Here is a 19,779-nt window from a genome sequence, read left to right as displayed (position 1 = left end):
AGTGCTTCACCCGGTGACCATTGACTCAAAATAGTTCATCGTTTTTTTCTTCAAGTCTAATGCACCAAAAGGTGTTACACCCATGATTTCAAAAGGACCACTCCATTTAGATTTTAGCTTCCCGTGAAACATCCTCAACCTTGAGTTAAACAACAATACAGTATCGCCTACTTTGAACTATTAGTTCCAAATGTATTTGTCATGAAGATATTTCATCTTTTCTTTGTAAAAGTACGAACTTGCATAAGCATGGTACCGAAACTCATCTTATTCATTCAAATGTGCAACCCTCAAGTTAGCGACTACATCCCAATCAAGATTCAACTTCTTTAGAGCCCATATGGCCTTGTGCTCTAGTTCTACTGGAAGGTGACACGTTTTTTCGAACACCAACCGGTATGGTGACATTCGGATAGGTATTTTGTAAGCCATTCGATAAGACCATAATTTATCATCAAGCTTCTTGGACTAATCCGTCCGATTAGCATTCACCGTTTTAGACAAAATACTTTTTATCTGTCGGTTGGAGACTTCCACTTGACCGCTAGCTTGTGGATGATAGGGAGTCGTGACTTTATGAGTAACACCATACTTGCTAAGTAAAGTGTCAAAGTCCTTGTTGCAAAAATGTGACCCCTCATCGCGTATAATAGCCCGAGGAGTACCAAACCTTGTGAAAATATTTTTCTTCAAGACGCCACCACACTTTTCGCCTTATTGTTGGGTACAACAATTGCGTCAACCCATTTGGACACATAATCTACCATGATCACGATGTAGGTATGTCCACAAGAATTCACAAAAGGACCCATGAAGTCTATATACCACATATCAAAAATATCAATCTCCAAAATAGTAGTGAGAGGAATTTTATTTTTTTTGAGATTCCACCAGCCTGTTGACATTCATCATATCTTTTCACTACTTCACTTGCATCTTTGTAAAGAGTGGGCCAATAGAAACCACAACTAAGCACTTTGGTTGCCATTCTCACTCTACCATGATGGCCACCATATGGCGAAGAATGACAAACCCCAATAATTTTACCTTGATCTTCTTCCGGTACACATCATATAATCACCCCATCCATACAAATTCGGAAGAGGTATAGTTCATACCAATAATAATCTTGACAATCTCGTTTGAGCTTCTTCCTTTGGTTTGAAGAGAACTCATCCGGAATGATTCCACATACAAGAAAATTTGATAGATCCGCAAACCATGGCACCTCCTTCATTGAAATAGCCAAAAGTTACTCATAGGGGAAGGAGTCATTGATTTCAAGGCCATCAAGCGGCCTCCCTCCTCCTCCAAACGAGACAAGTGGTCAGTCACTTGGTTTTCTCCTTTTTTCTATCTTAAAAGTCAATATCAAACTCTTGCAACAAAAGCACCCATCTCATCACTCGAGCTTTGGAGTCTTTCTTGCTTATAAGATAACAAAGTGCCGCATGATTCATATGGACAATGACTTTTTCACCCATCAAGTACGGGCGGAGCTTCTCAATTGCAAACACGATGGCAAGGAACTCTTTCTCCATAATGGTATAGTTGGCTAGGGCACTATTCATGGTCTTACTAGGATAGTAGACCGAATGAAAAATCTTGTTGAGCCGTTGCTCCAAGACAACCCCAACCGCTACATCACTTGCCTCGCACATGAGTTCAAAAGGGACACTCCAATTTGGAGTGGTGATGATGGGAATAGTTGTCAACTTGAACTTTAACAATTCAAAATCTCTCATGCAATCATCATTGAAGTTAAACTTAGGATCCTTCTCGAGAAGCTTGCACAATGGGTTCACCACCTTAGAGAAATCTTTGATGAAACATTGGTAAACCCTGTGTGGCCTAAGAAACTCCGCACGCCCTTCACTCAAATTGAAGGTGGAAGTTTAGAAATCACCTCTATCTTTGCCTTGTCAACTTCAATTCCATTCTTTGAGATTTTGTGGCCAAGGACAATGCCTTCCTCGACCATGAAATGACATTTCTCCTAATTGAGCACCAAATTTGTTTCTTCACATCTTTCTAACACATTATCCAAATTTACAAGTCAATAATCAAAAGAATCTCCAGCCTCCGAGAAGTCATCCATGAAAACTTTCAGGTAGTCCTCCGCCATGTCCGTGAAAATAGCCATCATACACCTTCAAAAAGTCGTCGGTGCATTGCACAAACCAAATAGCATCTGCTTGAAAGCAAAAGTACCATATGGACATGTAAAGGTTGTTTTCTCTTTATCTTCCGGAGCAATAAGAATTGGTGGTAGCCCGAATACCCATCAAGAAAGCAATATAAAGCACGGTCGTCCAATCTATCGAGCATTTGATCTAAGAAAGGATGTGGAAAGTGATCCTTTATTGTGACTTTGTTGAGCTTGCGATAGTCCATATACACTCTCCAACCGGTCATGTTCTTGTACGAATCATCTCATTCTTGTCATTGGTGACCACCATCATGCCCCCTTCTTCGGGACATATTGAAGCGGAGAAGTCCACGAACTATCGGAGATAGGGTAGACAATCCCGACATCCAACCACTTGATAATCTCTTTTTTGACTACTTCTTGCATATCTTCATTAAATCTCTTTTGATGTTCAATAGATGGTTTGGAGCTATCCTCCAAGTTGATATTATTCATGAAAAATGAGGGGCTTATCCCCGAATATCCACCAAGGTCCATCCAATAGCCTTCTTCCTCTTCTGTAGCACCGCCAAAGTGGAATCTACCTGCACGTTAGTCAAAAAAGAGGAAAGAATAACCGGTAAAGTAGAACAAGGACCAAGAAATTCATACCGAAGATGTGAAGGCAATGTCTTCAACTCCAAGGTAGGAGGTTCTTCAATAGAGGGCTTCATAGGAAGAGTTGTCCTATTTTCAAGATCTAAGGACAATTTTCGGGGAGCATAGTTGTACGAACCCATTCCTTGCAAAGAGTTCACATATTCCATGAAGCCATCCATCTCTTCATCATTAAAGTTGAGCAAGATGGCCTCCAACATATCACCAACATTGATCATAGCACTTGTTTCGTCAACAATAACGTTGGTAACCAAGTCCACAAACGATCCCACCTTATTGCTATTTGGTTGCCGCATGGACTTACACACATGGAAAACTACCTTTTCATCACCAACCCGAAAAGTAAGTTCTCTGGGTTTAACATCACAAAGAGTCTTCCCTGTACGATCGGCCATTTGCAATCTTATAGAGGTGGGCCTTGGTTTCCTAATTCCCAACATCTTGAAAATCGAATAAGGCATAAAATTGATACTTTCCCCAAGATCACAAAAAGCTTTGGTAAACTCGGCACTTCCAATTGTACAAGGAATCGTGAAAGCACCGGGATCCACCAAATTAGGAGCCGTTGAATGCACAATTGCACTCACTTGAGTGCCTTTGATGATTGCAAAATTCATTGACTGCTTCATTGTCACAAGATCCTTCATAAATTTTGCATAACCGGGCATTTTTTCCGAAGCTTCAACTACTGGCACATTGATTGAGAGACTCTTCATCATTTGGTTGAACTTCTTGAATTGATTTTCACCATTTTGCTTGGCATGTCTTTGAGGGTATGGAGGTGGAGGCTTAGGCAATGGTGCCTTAGCCTTTTGCATTACCGGCTTCGGTATGTTAATAATGTGATCCCTAGACAGGTTCACCTCCTCTTAAGTCTCTTCCACACTATCATCAATATCAATCTGAAACTCATCATTAGGTTGCACCATATTGTTCGGGATTTCGTCTTCTTGCACCACTTGCTCATCATCCACAAGTTACCTTTAACTCGAGGTAGGTGCATTCCCACCTCTTCCACTTCTTGTAGTAACGGTCATGGCATGCCCCGTGTTGTTTTCACCCTTTGGGTTTACTACCGCGTCACTTGGTAGTGCCCCCTTAGGACGAGAATTTAAAGCTTGAGAGATTTGCCCCATTTGAACTTCTATGTTGCGGATTGATGTGTTGTGTGAGGCAAGTTGGGTATCCGAATCAGCATTTGCTTGAACATATTCTCAATATTTCGCATCTCATTGTTTGAAGAACTTGTACCATGGGATGGTGATCATGCCCAACTATGCCTTATAAAAAGGACAAAGCGGTCGCTGCAAATATATTTCGGTTAACAAGTCCATAGTCGAATCCCGCATGTAATTAACCTATTAAACGTAGCTATTGGACTCACACAAATTCTGATAATCGATCTTTAGAAATGTTTAAGTAATGAATTGGTTGTTTACTAACTAATAATATTACGTAATAAAAATGCAATAAATAAGAACTAACTATGAACGGGTTGTAGACAAGAATTGGAATGATCTAAGATTCTGATTTCTCCTATTGTTGGAATCCTTTCTGCTACGTTTCATATAAATTTGCCTAAGTCTTCTATATCGATCATGAACACTTTGACTGTCGTAACTCTCTCCCGAGTAATTACAACAATATACTAGACATATTCTCCCGAATTACGCTAGCTAGCCTTAAGTACAGCTCACTTAGATCGCACCAAGGTTTCGTTATCCCTAATCCCACCTTTAAACCCTTCGTATTGATCCCTCATATACGTTAGGAGTGATGTTGTTCAACAACTACCTAAATATGCACTCTCTCCCGAGTAATACATCCTAAATAGGAACAGTTAATTGAGGGCCCTTCAATCAACATCAATAAGCATATAGTTGAACAAATAGAGAGAATACTTTGGCAAATCTATATTAACGTAACAAGAAAATCATCCTCCAATAGGTTTCCATTAAGACCCTAGATTAGGAATTTAGCTACTCATACTCATAGTAACAATATGCAAAGTAATTTTCATAATTGAATTACAAAGTAAGGATAGGGATGTAGAAAAAATCGATGATTCTAACTCCCAAGTAGTGTTCCACGAGCTATTCTTTCCTATGGTTGCAAAAGTCCTTCAAAGTAGTGTTTTTGGGTCTATTCATATGTTTAGGACAAGACCTAAACGTGTAGGTCAAATCCTAGTCAAGCCGGAAAATGAATTAAGTCTTCAAAACTCGGACTGGGCCTCGCCCTAGGCCTGGCGTCGCCAGCCTAACGCCAACCTCAGCCCAGCCTTTGCCTTGCAGCGCCAGCCTAATGCCAGCCTCAGCCTGGCCTTTGGCTAGCCTCTCCAAGATAAAGCCTAGTTAAGATTGGCCTTTGCCTGGCCTCACCAGGTCTCCCCTTTTCAATGTTCTCGAGCATACTTTCAACGTTTAAGTATCCCTTTTGCTCTACTTTCATCTCCAGTTCACCTACACATAAAATAGACTCTATTACGTGCAAATAAAGTGTAATTTATCATTAAAGCATGTAAAATGAAAGGTACATAATGTGCTAAACCATGAATTATAGCCACACATCAATACCTTACACTTAAACATTGCTCGTCCTCGAGCAATCAAACTACACTTATGGAAACAACCTATTAAGCAATTCCCTTAACTCATCACACCAAGAATCTTTAAAATAGTTTAAGCACAAAGGTGTGACATCCTTTCCTTGAGAATCGACTCACAAATACCATGCCGTATTAATAATTCACTTACTCTAACATGGAAGTCAACAACATTACATTTCCTTTATGATTCATGTGCCCTCACCCAATCAAAGAGCTTAGTTTCACACACAACGAATTTTAATAAAGTAAGAACTCAAGATAGGAAAAATTCACTCGCTCTCATAAATAACCTTCATATGCCCCAAATGGCGCACCATAAGATTTCCCATAGTGTAATACTCCACTAATCGAGTTCATTAAGTCTAAGATCAAATAGGACTTCCATTGGTTGTAAAGTAGGCTGCGGGTCGGGTAGGATACATTTGGATATAAGTGACTATACCTCCCTTAAGCACTTTAATACAAACACTTTAGCCTTCAAGCCCATACTTATGTCAAACCAAAATTCCACCTTAACTTCAATATATTTACCCCTACTTCTTTCAGCACCAGTACATCAATAGCCACCACCATCAAGAATTATTTTTCATACACTACAACTATTATATATATATATATATATATATATATATATATATATATATATATATATATCTTTTTTTTCTTTTTCTATCGAAATGGCTTGTATTGACACATTTTATTTTCTTTCACACGGTGCACCTTTCTCCTTATTTCACTTGTTCCACTCAAAAGCCAACCAACCACTCCACACTTTAACTTTTTCATAATTCCTCACAATTCAAGTGCTCATGAGAGGTGACAAGGTTCAAATATATGGTCGATTCAAACAAAGGGGTACGACTTGTAATTTGGTTACCAAAGAAACAGGATTATAGGCTCAAAAGTGTTAACTATGATACATAATATTTAGGTGGGTACTCTCTATATATATCTGGCTTAACAAAGAACCGCCTGTATCAGTTCTCAGACTGAACAAGACTGCTGTTTCGCTTTGCACACACATGGGGCAAGTTCTAGACATCAAATGCAATGCACAAAATACATATAAACCTCACACAGACATGGCACATCACTCATTCAGGATTGATTTTTATCACAACACTCCAGTCAAAGCAGTTAAGCAAATTTAAGAATCTACAATTTAAGGTATTTATACTAGAGTCAAAAATTGAGCCTAAGTGTCACAACTAGAGTACTGACTATTCTCAAGACATCACAAAGCTTAGAGATATTGCTGCGATTAAATGCATAGCCACGTATTTCCTACTCCTAAAATTATAACTACCTACACCCAGTTCAACTAACAACCCCTGGAAAAGAACCGCGGCCCAAAGAAAAACCAAAGTGGAATTACTACACTACCTACACAAAAAAATCTGTTTTTTTGGTATCTTCTTTAGACTTACTTCCCTCAAGAAAACTGTCTAGGAGATCCATCGTCGGGAAAAGTCCAACATTTTTATGCATTTTTTCATATTTTCTGCCTAAAAACAACTAACAAGAAAAACAAAAAAATAATAAAAAATAAAAATAAATTCTTAGAACAAATAACTAAAACAATTATCTAATGAAAATGACACTTACTACAACAACAAAAACATCTAACAACTACTAATATCTATAAGTTCCTACCCCACACTTAAATCATGCATTGTCCTCAGTGCATGCACAATTTGATAAAACAAGAAAGAAAAAGAGTAGGGTTCACGGAAACTCCATGATCAAGCAACGTCTTCATCCTCTGACGCTCTCCACTCTTCATCATGTTCGTCCTCCTCCTCCTCCTCATCATCTCCCTCACCATCTGACTGTTATAGCTCAGACTCATACTGCTATGGTGTGTTGATATCCTCATCATCAGGGAGTCTGTATCCATCTCCTACCCCAACCAGCTGCTAGGCATGAGCATTGAGCGGGTACCGCTGCTCCAATTCAGTCCTCTCCTCAGATGTGGCCGGGCGACCCCTATCCGCAGCTACAAATCCATCATCCCATAGAGATAATCCATAAAACTATCATCATGCACATTGCTCTCAGCATCTGTCAATGAAGGCATATCAGTCTCGTCTTTTAGTCAGAGATTAGTGATGTCCGTTTGTCGGATGGACTGATCGATGGTGTGGTCAAACTCAGGCTCCTCCTCAACCCCCTCGTACTGTAAGAAGTGAATCAAGAAATTAGGAAATGACATTTGATCTATTTTCTTACTCGCTCTCACTGATGACATCTGGTAGTAGATCAGACAACCCACATTCACCTTCTGCCCTGTCATAAGGAAGTATAGCAGACAGGTCCTCTCATGGCTCACGAGCATGTCATGATTGCACTATAGGAGCCGTGCATTTATCAGCTTAACCCATACATGAGCCTCCACCTTCATCTTCTTCTTTGGGAACCTCTTGTGACAGTTTGTTACCTAATCCCGAACCCATGCAGCCGTAGAGTCGACACCACAGAGCATGTGCCTCAGCTCTCTATATGTAGGCCGACGAATGAATTGGTCCAATGGCTCCATAGGAACATTTGGCGCACCTAAAAAGTCGCATATGGCCTTGGCTGAAAAATCTATCAAGCGTCCACGGATTAGCACCAGCTCCTCAGTGTCCTATGGGTCAAACCTTACATATAATTCCCAGACTAGGTTGAGATTGATGTCCCCTATGTTCTTACAAACATAGCTTAACACTAAATCCTAGTTGCTTCTCAAAAATATCGGATACTTCACTTTCACGTTGAGTTCTTGGATAGCTCCTTCTGGATGGAAATATTTAGGCCTACAATGCCTGTACCAATCCCTCGTATGCGGGGGTATGCTATTTATGCCAAACTCCCATTGGACTTGGGGTTGTGGACGCATGGCAGCTACAGCTGCCACAACTTGTGCTCCAATCAAACTAGAGGTAGCTTCTCCCTCTTTTCTCTTTTTTGGAGGAGGTGCGGAGGTCGCCTTTGCTTTAACTTGGCAGTTGAAGTGGCTTTTCCTTTGCTTGTGTCTTTTCTGGGAGGCATCTTCGTTCTTACACAAATAAGCAATAGTCAGATAATGCTATATTACACACTACACACATAATCTTTCCCAACTTGCCGAGGTTACTCAGACTTCACCTCGTATTTTCTTAATATTAGAATCAAACAACAACACATGGGCTACCCGCCACCCCACACTTAGGATTTTAACGTGGTGCACAATTACATAACACTAGTTTATTAATCCCGGAGACTCGAGCTCCAATGGGGACAAGGAATGCCATTGAGGCATTATATCAAACACTTAACTAGCGCTAGTGCCATGGGAGTTCTTATGGAAATGAGGGATTGCCTAATCCTCCCAAATTGTCTTAGGGGTTTAGTACTACCACATGTTTTCACAATCGCGGCACCATTCCTATGGGGTTCATGGGGTTGGGGCACACAAACTCAATACCACAATGAAGAACACCCACCAACAATGAAGAGCAACCAGCAACTTAATACCTGTACCCAACTCAAAATTACAAAGAAAAGAGATCAAATCATACCTTTGAAGCTTTTGAGATGAGGGAGTTGCATGAGAATTTCTGATGAGTGTCAAAGAATAGCAAGACTAAGCTTGACTTCAATGAGTATGAGAGAGACAACTATGGCAATGTGCTGGTGAGTATGTGTGGGTGAGCAAATCGTGCAGTGTGTTTGGTTGGGAGCAAAGCTAATAAGCAGATGTGTGTTCTTGTGAATTTTCTTTTAGAGCTTGCTGTGTGTTTCGTTTAAGTGAGGTTAGGGTTTTTGTATTGTGTTCAGTGTTTAGGGCATGTAGGTGAGGTTAGGTTAGACTAAAATAAGGAGAAAAAAACTAAAGTGGCCTGAAATACTTACCTGGCGTCGCCAACCTAAGGCTTGGTGGACTTGGCGTTAGCCAGGTATTGCCAGCCTAAGGCCAGGTTGAACCTGGCGTTAACTAGGCGTTGCAAGCCTATCTCCAGCCTTACCTGACTTTACCCAGGCGTCGCCAACTTAAGGCCTGGTGGACCAGGCGTTGCCTGGATTTATCCTGACTTTTCCAGCCCTAGTGCCTGGTGTACGTCAGGTGATGCTTAAACCTTTCTCAACTCGCCTAAACTCACCTGCAAACTTGTTAGTCCTAAAAACAAAAAGGAAAATTCTAACTACACTAAAAATCAACTACGAATTGGGTTGCCTCCCAACGAGCGCCTTAGTTAACGTCATGGCACGAAGAATACAACAGTCCAATGGGTTGCCTCCCATGAAGTGCCTGATTTAACATCGCGACACGACACTGGTAAGCGCACTTAAGGTACGCTCAACATCGGAAGCTCAATCAAATCAGTCACTTACACTACCTTTGCTTCATCCATGCCTACATAATGTTTTAATATGTGCCCATTGACTCAGAACTTGCAAGAGTCATTTTCTGCAGCAATCTCTACAGCACCAGTAGGATGAATTTCAACCACACGAAATGGCCTTGACCATCTTGACTTTAATTTGCCCGAAAATAACCTCAGTCTTGAATTGTATAGCAATACCCTATCTCCAGGTTTAAAACTCTGCTCAATAATATTTTTGTCATGTATCATCTTCATTCTCTCCTTGTATAATTTTGTGCTCTCAAAAGCGTGGTACCAAAACTCATCAAGCTCGTGCAACTCTGTGACTCTACTTGTTTCTGCAGCTTCAATATCGAGATTTAATTGCCTCAATGCCCACAAAGCTCTATCTCCAACTCCACCGGTAAGTGACACGCCTTCCCAAACATCAACTTAAATGGAGACATGCCAATTGGAGTTTTGAAAGCGGTTCGATAAGCACAGTGTGCATTATCTAACTTTCTCACCCAATCCGTTCTAGTAGCATTCACAGTCTTTGTCAACACACTCTTTATCTCTCTGTTCGAAACTTCCACTTGCCCATATGATATGGGGTGGAAACCTTTTGGCGTACATGATACTTCTCTAACAACTTCGCGAAGGCTCGATTACAAAAGTGAGTGCCTCTGCCACTGATTATTGCCCCTGGAGTGCCAAATCGGGTGAATATGTTCTTTCTCAAAAAACCAATTACCCCCTTTGCATCATTTGTAGGGAGCGCTGCAGCCTCCACCCAATTGGACACGTAGTCCACAACGACGAGCATGTACTTATTTCGATATGAGCTGACGAAAAGCCCCATGAAATCAATTCCCCATACATCAAACACTTCTACTTCCTGAATTGGGTTCATAGGCATCTCATGTCGGCAGGAAATATTCCCGGTTCGTTGGCATTCATCACAACCCTTCACCAATAAGTTAGCATCTTTGAACAATATTAGCCAGTAGAAACCCAACTCCAAGACTTTCGCAGTTGTCCTTACTCCCCCGAAATGCCCACCATATAATGATGTGTGACATGCCTGCAAAATAGAAGACTGGTCTATCTCGGGGATATATCTCCGGATCATGTTATCAATACAAATCCTAAATAGATAAGGCTCATCCCAATAATACATGCGACAATCACGAAAGAATTTTTTCTTTTGCACATAGGAAAGGTCATAAGGAACAATACTGCTCGCCAGGTAGTTTGCAATGTCTGCATACCATAGTGCTTCCTCAAGACTCGTGGCTAATTGTTATTCATCTGGGAAAGTTTCCACAATCTCTTTTACCTCAACCTTCTTCTCATCTCGTTCCAGCCTAGACAAGTGATCAACTACTTGATTCTCCGTTCCCTTTCGGTCATGGATTTCCAAATCAAATTCTTGCAGCATTAGCACCCATCGAATCAAGCAAGATTTTGACTCCTTCTTCTCGATTAAGTATTTGAGAGTAGCATGGTTAGTATAAACAATTACCTTTGAGCCTATTAGGTATGACCTGAATTTGTCAAATGTGAACACCACTGCTAGCATCTCATTCTCGGTCACTGTGTAATTTAGCTTGGCACCACTCAGAGTTCTACTTGCATAGTATATTGGATGCATGAATTTGTCTTTTTGCTGCCCAAGAACTACTCCCACAGCATAGTCACTCGCATCACACATTAGCTCAAATGATTGCTCCCAGTCAGGGGAAACTATGATAGGTGTTGTTACCGGTCTCTTCTTCAAATCTCAAATGCTACCCTGCAGTCATTAGAAAACACAAAAGGGTGATCTTTTTCAAGCAATTTACATAAGGGGTTAGGTTTTTTGGAAAAATCTTTTATAAATCTCCTATAGAAACTAGTGCGCCCAAGGAAACTTCTGATTGCTTTGATAGAAGTGGGTGGTGGAAGCTTTTCTATCATATCAACCATTGCACGATCTACCTTAATTCCTTTACTCGACACTAGGTGCCCCAAGACTATACCTTCATGTACCATAAAATTGCATTTTTCCCAGTTGAGTACCAGATTCATATCGATACACCTCTTCAATACTGTTCTAAAGTTCATAAGGAAATCATCAAATGAGTTCCCCACCACTGAGAAGTCATCCATGAAAACCTCCATTATTTCCTCTACCATATCCGTGAAGATGGCTATCATGCACATTTGGAATGTGGCAGGTGCATCTCATAGGCCAAACGACATTCTCCAAAAGGCATAAATTCCATAAAGGCAGGTGAATGATGTTTTCTCTCTATCCTCCGGGGCAATAGAGATCTAATTATACCCCGAGTACCCGTGCAGAAAGTAGAAGTAGGACGTCCCTACCAATCTATCCAGCATCTGATCAATGAATGGTAGTGGGAAATGGTCTTTCCAGGTAGCCAAGTTCAACTTCCTGTAATCCATACAGATTCGCCAACCTATGACTGTTCGCATATAGATCAATTCGTTCTTCTCATTTTTCACCACCGTCATACTACCCTTTTTTGGCACACACTAAATTGGGCTGACCTAGTTGCTGTCAGAGATGGGGAATATGATTCCCTCATCTAACCACTTAATCACTTATTTCTTTACCACTTCTTTCATGTTGGGGTTCAGCCTTCTTTGATGTTCTTGAAAGGTTTGTGCCCATCTTCCATTAAAATCTTATGCATACAGAAGGCCGGGTTGATACCCTTAATGTCTTCAATGGTCCAACCAATTGTAGTCTTGCACTCCGTCAGTACCTGCAAAAGTTGTTCTGCCTGCACATCTAACAAACTAGATGAGATAATAACAGGTAAAGTTGAGTTAGGTCTTTAGAAGGCATATCTGAGATGAGTGGTAGTGGCTTCAGTTACAACTATGGCGGCTCTTCTATCGATGGCTTAGCTGGAGGAGTTTTTCTTTCCTCTAAGTGCAAAGGCTCAAATTCGAGCTCCCTTTTCCCAAAACCTTGGCCTTTAAGAGCAAGTACCCAATCTGCCAAGTTTTCTCCATTTGCTTCATCTAAGTTCATGAGACAGGCTGCTAGAGGGTCTTTAGTGTTCAATGTCTCATCTTCCTCCTCCAAGATGACATCCACGACATCTATTAGAGAGAAATTAGCAAATTCACTCGGTTGCCACATAGATTTTTGTACGTTGAATGTTATCTCTTCATCATTTAATCTCATTTTGAGCTCTCCAGTTTCACAATCAATTAGAGCTCTCCCAGTGGCTAAGAATGGTCCTCCCAAAATTATAGGAATTTCCTCGTCAACCCGACAGTCAAGAATGACAAAATATGTTGGGAATACAAACTTCCCAACCTGTACTAATACTTCATCAAGAATACAAGAGAGCCTCTTCATTGTCCGGTCAGCCAGCTGTAGTAACATGGATGTGGGTCTAGCTCTTCCAATGCCTAACCTTTTGTAGAGATCTAGGGGCATCAGGTTTATGCTTGCCCCCAAATCACACAGTGCCTTAGCAAACACATCGTTGCCTATTGTGCATGGGATTGTGAAACTCCCTAGGTCAGAAATATTCTCAGGTATGGGTCTCGTCATAACAACACTACATGTCTGAGTCAGTGTAACTGTGGTCAAGTCTTGAAAGTCGAATTTATGGGACATCAAGTCCTTCATCATCTTTGCATAACCAGGCATTTCCTTTAAGGCATCAATCAATGGAATGTTTACCTGAATTTGCTTCAACATATCCAAAAATTTCTTGTATTGCTCATTTTTTTGATACTTGGCCAACCTCTGTGGGAATGGTGTTAGAGGTCGCCTCTTCCCTGTGATTTGATTTTTTTCTTGCTCATGCACTGCTTCAACCGTCATTTCCTGCTACCTCAGTCTCTCTTGCAACCTCTTTTTCTTTGCTGGTGTTCTCTTGTGCATTTTGTACCATCACCTCAGTTAACCTTGTTGAATCATCTATCTCAATGGGTACTGGCACCGGTGTTTCAGTAGGTCGGCTTACGCAAGAAATTTATTGCTCCAGATCTAGGTCTATACCATTTCGTAGACATACTACCATAAGATGTTTTAGGCCTTGATCTTTTGGATTGATTTGTGTGTCTACGGGTAATGTCCCTTGGGGACAATTATTTAAAGCCATTAAAATCTGTCCTAATTGATCCTCAATACCCTTTATCGCTGATTCATATGAGTCTACTCTCTTAGGTAATTTTCCAATGGTCCTTATCAGTTGTTGCAACATTCTATTGTTGTTATCAGCATTCCCTCAAGTTTAGCAAACCCATTATTTTGTCTCACAATCTATTGTTGTTGAGGTTGTTGATAATCCATTTGCTGATATTGCTTGTTATAACCATGTTGCCTTTGGTAAGGAACCACTTGACCCTATGGTCGCATGGCTCCATGATTGTTGTTGTTGTTATACTGATGTTGAGCTGGTCTATATTGTTGATTCTACTGAACCCAATTCTAACCACCTTGCCTTTGTCACCCATAGTTGGCCACATAGTTCATATTTTCCTGATATTACTAGTTGTCACCTTCTGCACTCCACGAGCAAACATATGGTTGGTTAATGAATGATGTACATAAACCCCCATTAGTTGTATCAACTATGTATACCTGCTGCTTCTAGCCTGATTTATCTATCTTTTTGGTGAGGATACTCATTTGTGTCACTAGAGTGGCCATGTTTTCAGCTATGGAGTTAGTTGGGTCTAAAGCCACAGAGTGAACTATAGGAGTGATTGGTGAGTCTCTTGTCATCCATCCTGAATTTTGGGCCATCTTGTCAAGTAGGGTCTTGCTTTCTCTGAATGTTTTGCTCAAAAATTCTCCACCTGCTGAAGTATCAATATTGGCCTTTAAGCTATCTGCCAATCCCATGTAAAACCTCTGCCCAACATCTGCTCTGGAATGGCATGATATGGACACTTAACCAACATACCCTTGAATCTCTCCCACGTTTCTTGTAATGTTTCTATTAGTTTCTGTCTGAAGCTCAAAATCTCATCAATTGTTGAGCAGTCTTATTGGGTGGGTAGAATTTGTTCACAAATTCTTTGACTAATTCCTCCCAAGTAGTGATAGAGTTTATAGGGAGTGAATTAAGCCAAGTCTGAGCCGCTCCCGTCACTGAGAATGGAAACAACAACGGCCTTATTGTTGTCACATTAGATTTCCTTTGCGTGGAACATATCGACAGGAAATTCTTCAGATGCTGCTGAGGATCTTCAATGTATGACCCTTAGAATAGTCCCTTGTTCTGCAACAAATGTAGCATGTTGTTTGTGATTTGAAATAATTTTGCTTCTATCTGAGGGAGAGCAATTGCGGTTGCTAGGTTGTAAGCGGTGGGTTGTGCCCAATCATACAATGCTGCTTTGGCACAAGAGGCACCACACCCTGATTTTTTGGGTCATTCACGTTTTCCTATTATTTAGATTTTCTACTCTGTCATCCATGTCTGGTTCGATTTGTTTCGTTGAGTTCTGTTGCTATTTGCCCTTCTTTTTTGCACGATTCAGTGCCTTGAAAACTTTCTCAGGATATGATAATGCTTTGAACAATTCAACAGTTCTTGAGGAGTTTCTAGGCATGCACCTTTAACACCCATGACTATAAACGTTAGAATTTCAATGTACTTGGTTTAAATTGAAGAAAATTGACTACGCCAAGAATTTTAGCACTTATTTTAGTTGCAAGTAATAACGCCGTTATGTCCCTGGCAATGGCTCCAAAATTTGATCACGCCCAACTATGCCTTATAAAAAGGACAAAGCGGTCGCTGCAAATATATTTCGGTTAACAAGTCCAGAGTCGAATCCCACAGGAAATTAACCTATTAAACACAGCTATTGGACTCACACAAATTCTTATAATTAATCTTCAAAAATGTTTAAGTAATAAATTGGATGTTTACTAACTAATAATATTACGTAGTAAAAATACAATAAATAAGAACTAACTATGAACGAGTTGTAGACAAGAATTGGAATGATCTAAAGTTCTGATTTCCCTTATTGTTGGAATCCTTTCCAATCGATCATGAGTACTCTAACTGTCGAAACTCTCTCCCAAGTAATTACAACAATATACTACATATTCTCCCGAATTACGCAAGCTAGCCTTAAGTACATCTCACTTACATCGCACCCAAGATTTTGTTATCCCTAATCCCACTTTTAAACCCTTCGTATTGATCCCTCATATACGTTAGGAGTGATGTTGTCCAATAACTACCTAAATATGCACTCTCTCCTGACTAATACATACTAAATAGGAATAGTTAATTGAGGGCCCTTCAATCAAAAACAATAAGGATATAATTGAACAAATAGAGAGAATACTCTGCAAATCTATATTAACGTAACATGAAAATCATCGTCCAATAGGTTCCATCAAAACCCTAGATTAAGAATTTAGCTACTCATACTCATAGTAACAATATCCAAAGTAATTTTCATAATTGACTTACAAAGTAAGGATAAAGGGATGTAGAAATCGATGATTCAAACTCCCAAGTGGTGTTCCACGAGCTATTCTTGCCTCCGGTTTCAAAAGTGCTTCAAAGTGGTGCTTTTGGGTCTATTTATATGATTAGGACATGAACTAAACATGTAGGTCAAATCCTAGTCAAGCTAGGAAACAAATTAAGTCTTCAAAACTCGGACTGGACCTCGCCCTAGGCCTGGCATCGCCAGCCTCAGCCTGGCCTTTGCCTTGTTGTGCCAGCCTAATGCCAGCCTCAGCCTGGCCTTTGGATAGCCTTGCCAAGCTACACCCTGGTTAAGGCTGGCCTTTTCCTGGCCTCGCCAGGTCTTCCCTTTTCACTGTTCTCAGGCACACTTTCAACGTTTAAGTATCCCTTTTGCTCTACTTTCATCTCCAATTCACCTGCACATAAAATAGACTCCATTACACGCAAATAAAGTGTAATTTATTATTAAAGCATGTATAATTCAAGACACATAATGTGCTAAACCATGAATTATAGCCACACATCATAAGAATAAGGAGGCGGGTTGTTCGGTTGTTGATACATTGGGAGCCTTTGAAAACCCGACCCTATGTTGCCTTGATTATTGTTCCATCTACCTTTATTTGTTAACCCCCTCCCCCCAATTTCTTTTATTGTTTTCCCGCCAATTTCCTTGATTGTTGTTATGCCAATTCCCTTGATTGTTTCCACCACTCTAATTTCCTTAATTGTTAGATTTCCAGTTGCCTTTATTGTTTTAAGGTCGCCATTGTTGTTGGTTTTAGCCTTGGGAGTTGTTTCTTTTCCCTTGAAAGTGGTTCACATATTGCACCAACTCTTCTTATTCATTATAAGAATCATCTTGATCAAAACCACTATCCTTTTGCACATAATTCTCCACTCTATTTTGCACTTGTGGACCCTTGGTCCTTCTCTTGTTCACTATCATGTTCACCCCTTCCATGGCATTGACTTGCTTAGGATTTTTCATTTGATGAAGTTGAGTATTTGCTAGTTGATTCATGGTAATAGTTAATTCGGCAGTGGCTTGACCATGGTCATGCAATTCTTTATGAAGGTGGATCATGTTTATATCACCTTGTGAAACATTGGCCAGAGATTGCCATGTCATTGATGTTTCCGCCATTTCATCCAAAATCTCACACGTCTCCGCATAAGGCATAGTAATAAAGTTCCCACTGGCAAGTTAATTCACTACACATTGGTTGGTTGTGTTAATTCCATGATAGAAGGTTTGTTGAATCATGTTTTCCGTCATATCATTGTGGGAACACTCCTTAACCATGGTTCTATATAGCTCCCATATCTCGTGTAGTTATTCATTTGGATCTTGCTTGAATACTAAAATCTCATCTCGAAGTGTCACCATGTGCCTGGGAGAGAAGAACTTAGCAATAAAGTTTTCCGCCAACTCATCCCAAGTATGAATGGAATGGTTCGATAATCGTTCTAACCAATCTAAAGCTTTCACCCTTAGAGAGAAGGGAAAAATTCTTAGCCTCAATGCATCCTTGGAGACATTTGTTTATTTGCTCCCCTAACAAGTATCCGCAAATCAATTCAAATGTTTATACGAATTCTGAGTCGGAGCACTGGTGAAGAAACCCCATTGCTCAAGCAAAGTGAGCATCACATTGGTGATTTGAAAGTTGCCCGCTCTAATACATGGAGCGAATATTACACTAGCATATCCTTCATTGGGTAACACCCGGTGTGGAGCAGCTTGTGGTGGAGGTGGGGGTGGAGCGGGGACATTGTCATGAGGCACTCGGCCTCTTCTATTGCTTTGAGGTTCAAGAGGAACCTTCTCAACTTGCTCATCGTCAACGTCTACATCCCCCAAAGGCATATTTCTGAGTTCATTGTTTGCCGCCATAATTGTACCTAAAATTATTTCACAAGTTAGTAACAACGGAAGGAAAAGAAGATATTCCAAAAACAAAACCAAATAAATAACTAACACCGTTTTAACTTCCCAGCAACTTCACCAAAAATTGATAACGTACATAACACACCTTAATAAGAGATATGATATTGTCGTATGCAATATAAATTACTCAACTATGAGTCGGGTTCGAATCCACAAAGAGTTATGATGGGTGTTAGGAGTATATATTTGAAGCAAGCGAGTGGGTTATCTAAGATTTTAATTCCATAACAGAGTTTTGTTTCTACTTCTACTGTTACTCTAATGAATTGAAAGCTAAGGAAAAGAGACTTGAGATGAATATTTTTGAGGTTTTTCCAAATAGATTAAAGGCCTAGGGATGTGACCATAACCTAGGTGTGTGCCTGATGGGATAAAGACGTTAATGTTTGTTTTGTTGATTGGGGTATATTGTAGCTCTCAACTATACATTACCCACTCAATATATCTCGGCCAGAGAGTGATTTTGCCCAATTTGGCTTTCTCAAGTACAAATGGGTATCAAATAGAATAGTTGATATGAGCTCAAGTCGGGTCCTTACTATCTCTAGCTTGAATCCTTTAATTAGGTTAATCAATATCTCAATTAACCCAAATCCTTGTTAGCCAAGTTATCCAAGACTAGGTCCCTCTTTATCAAGTAGAGACTAAGTTAAATAGGTATGAATCAATGTTTGCAACCATTAATTCTAAAATAGAAGCATGAACTAGGCTAAATAATCAACACCCTATCATAAACAAATATTAAATTAATCACCCATAGGGTATACACACTAGAGTTGGGTCACAACCCTAGTAAGAATCTAGCTACTCATAATGAAAATTGTAGAAAATAAAGAAACAAATCTAATTAAACTCATAATTAAATATTAGAATGATGAAATCTAATGTTAAAACACTCAAATAATCTAAAACATCCTAAAATAGTAAAAGGAAACGGCTACAACAACTTTGAATGTTCAAACTTAACCTAATTTTGTGAAACTCGTCTATTTATACTGGGCTAAAAATCACTGAAAAAAAATTCTCTTCGGGAGGTTTTTCGGCCGCATAATTTAATGTGTGATCCGCAGATTTCTTCGGTTGGCAGGAAGGAGGATTCTACAGCCGCACATTTTTGAACTGCGGCTGCGAAGCAACTTCTGCGGCCGCGAAATTCTTGTGCGGTCCACACTTCTACAAGGCATCAGGGTTTGGTCTTCTGCACATTCTCTGAACTTGAAAATACTTGTCAGTGCGGACCATGAATTGCGGCTGCACAATTCATGTGTTGTACGCACATCTATCAATTTCCTATTGGCCTATTTGGCTTGGGTTGCGGCTGTGGATGGAATTTTGCAGTCCGCAATTTCTTCTGCGGACCACACATCTTTGCTTTTGCGCCCTTTATTGCCTTGTGCTTCGGAACACTCCTTTTTTTAGTCGGATTTCATCATGGGGGGACCAAACTTCTAGCACTCCTGCGATTTGCATATTTTCATTAGTTTTGGGAACACAATTTGATACTTTCAGACTAAGACAAGAGCACAAAGGTGCTAATAAGCAATTAAAGTCCCTACTTATCATCGACTATGAGGGACATTAAGGAGGAGACTTTGAGAAGTCACTGAGGACGACATTAC

General features: G+C 40.2%; 1 non-coding gene across 1 annotated transcript; it reads left to right on the top strand.

The window, feature by feature from the left end:
* Positions 1-14,646: 14,646 nt before the first annotated feature.
* Positions 14,647-14,751, top strand: LOC142182372 (small nucleolar RNA R71). Its single transcript, XR_012711208.1, has one exon. It is a non-coding gene; the product is annotated as a small nucleolar RNA R71 (small nucleolar RNA).
* Positions 14,752-19,779: the final 5,028 nt, after the last annotated feature.

This window comes from Nicotiana tabacum, chromosome 6, assembly GCF_000715075.1.
Source record: "Nicotiana tabacum cultivar K326 chromosome 6, ASM71507v2, whole genome shotgun sequence".
Classification (NCBI taxonomy): domain Eukaryota; kingdom Viridiplantae; phylum Streptophyta; class Magnoliopsida; order Solanales; family Solanaceae; genus Nicotiana; species Nicotiana tabacum.
This window is presented reverse-complemented; position numbering and strand designations above follow the sequence as displayed.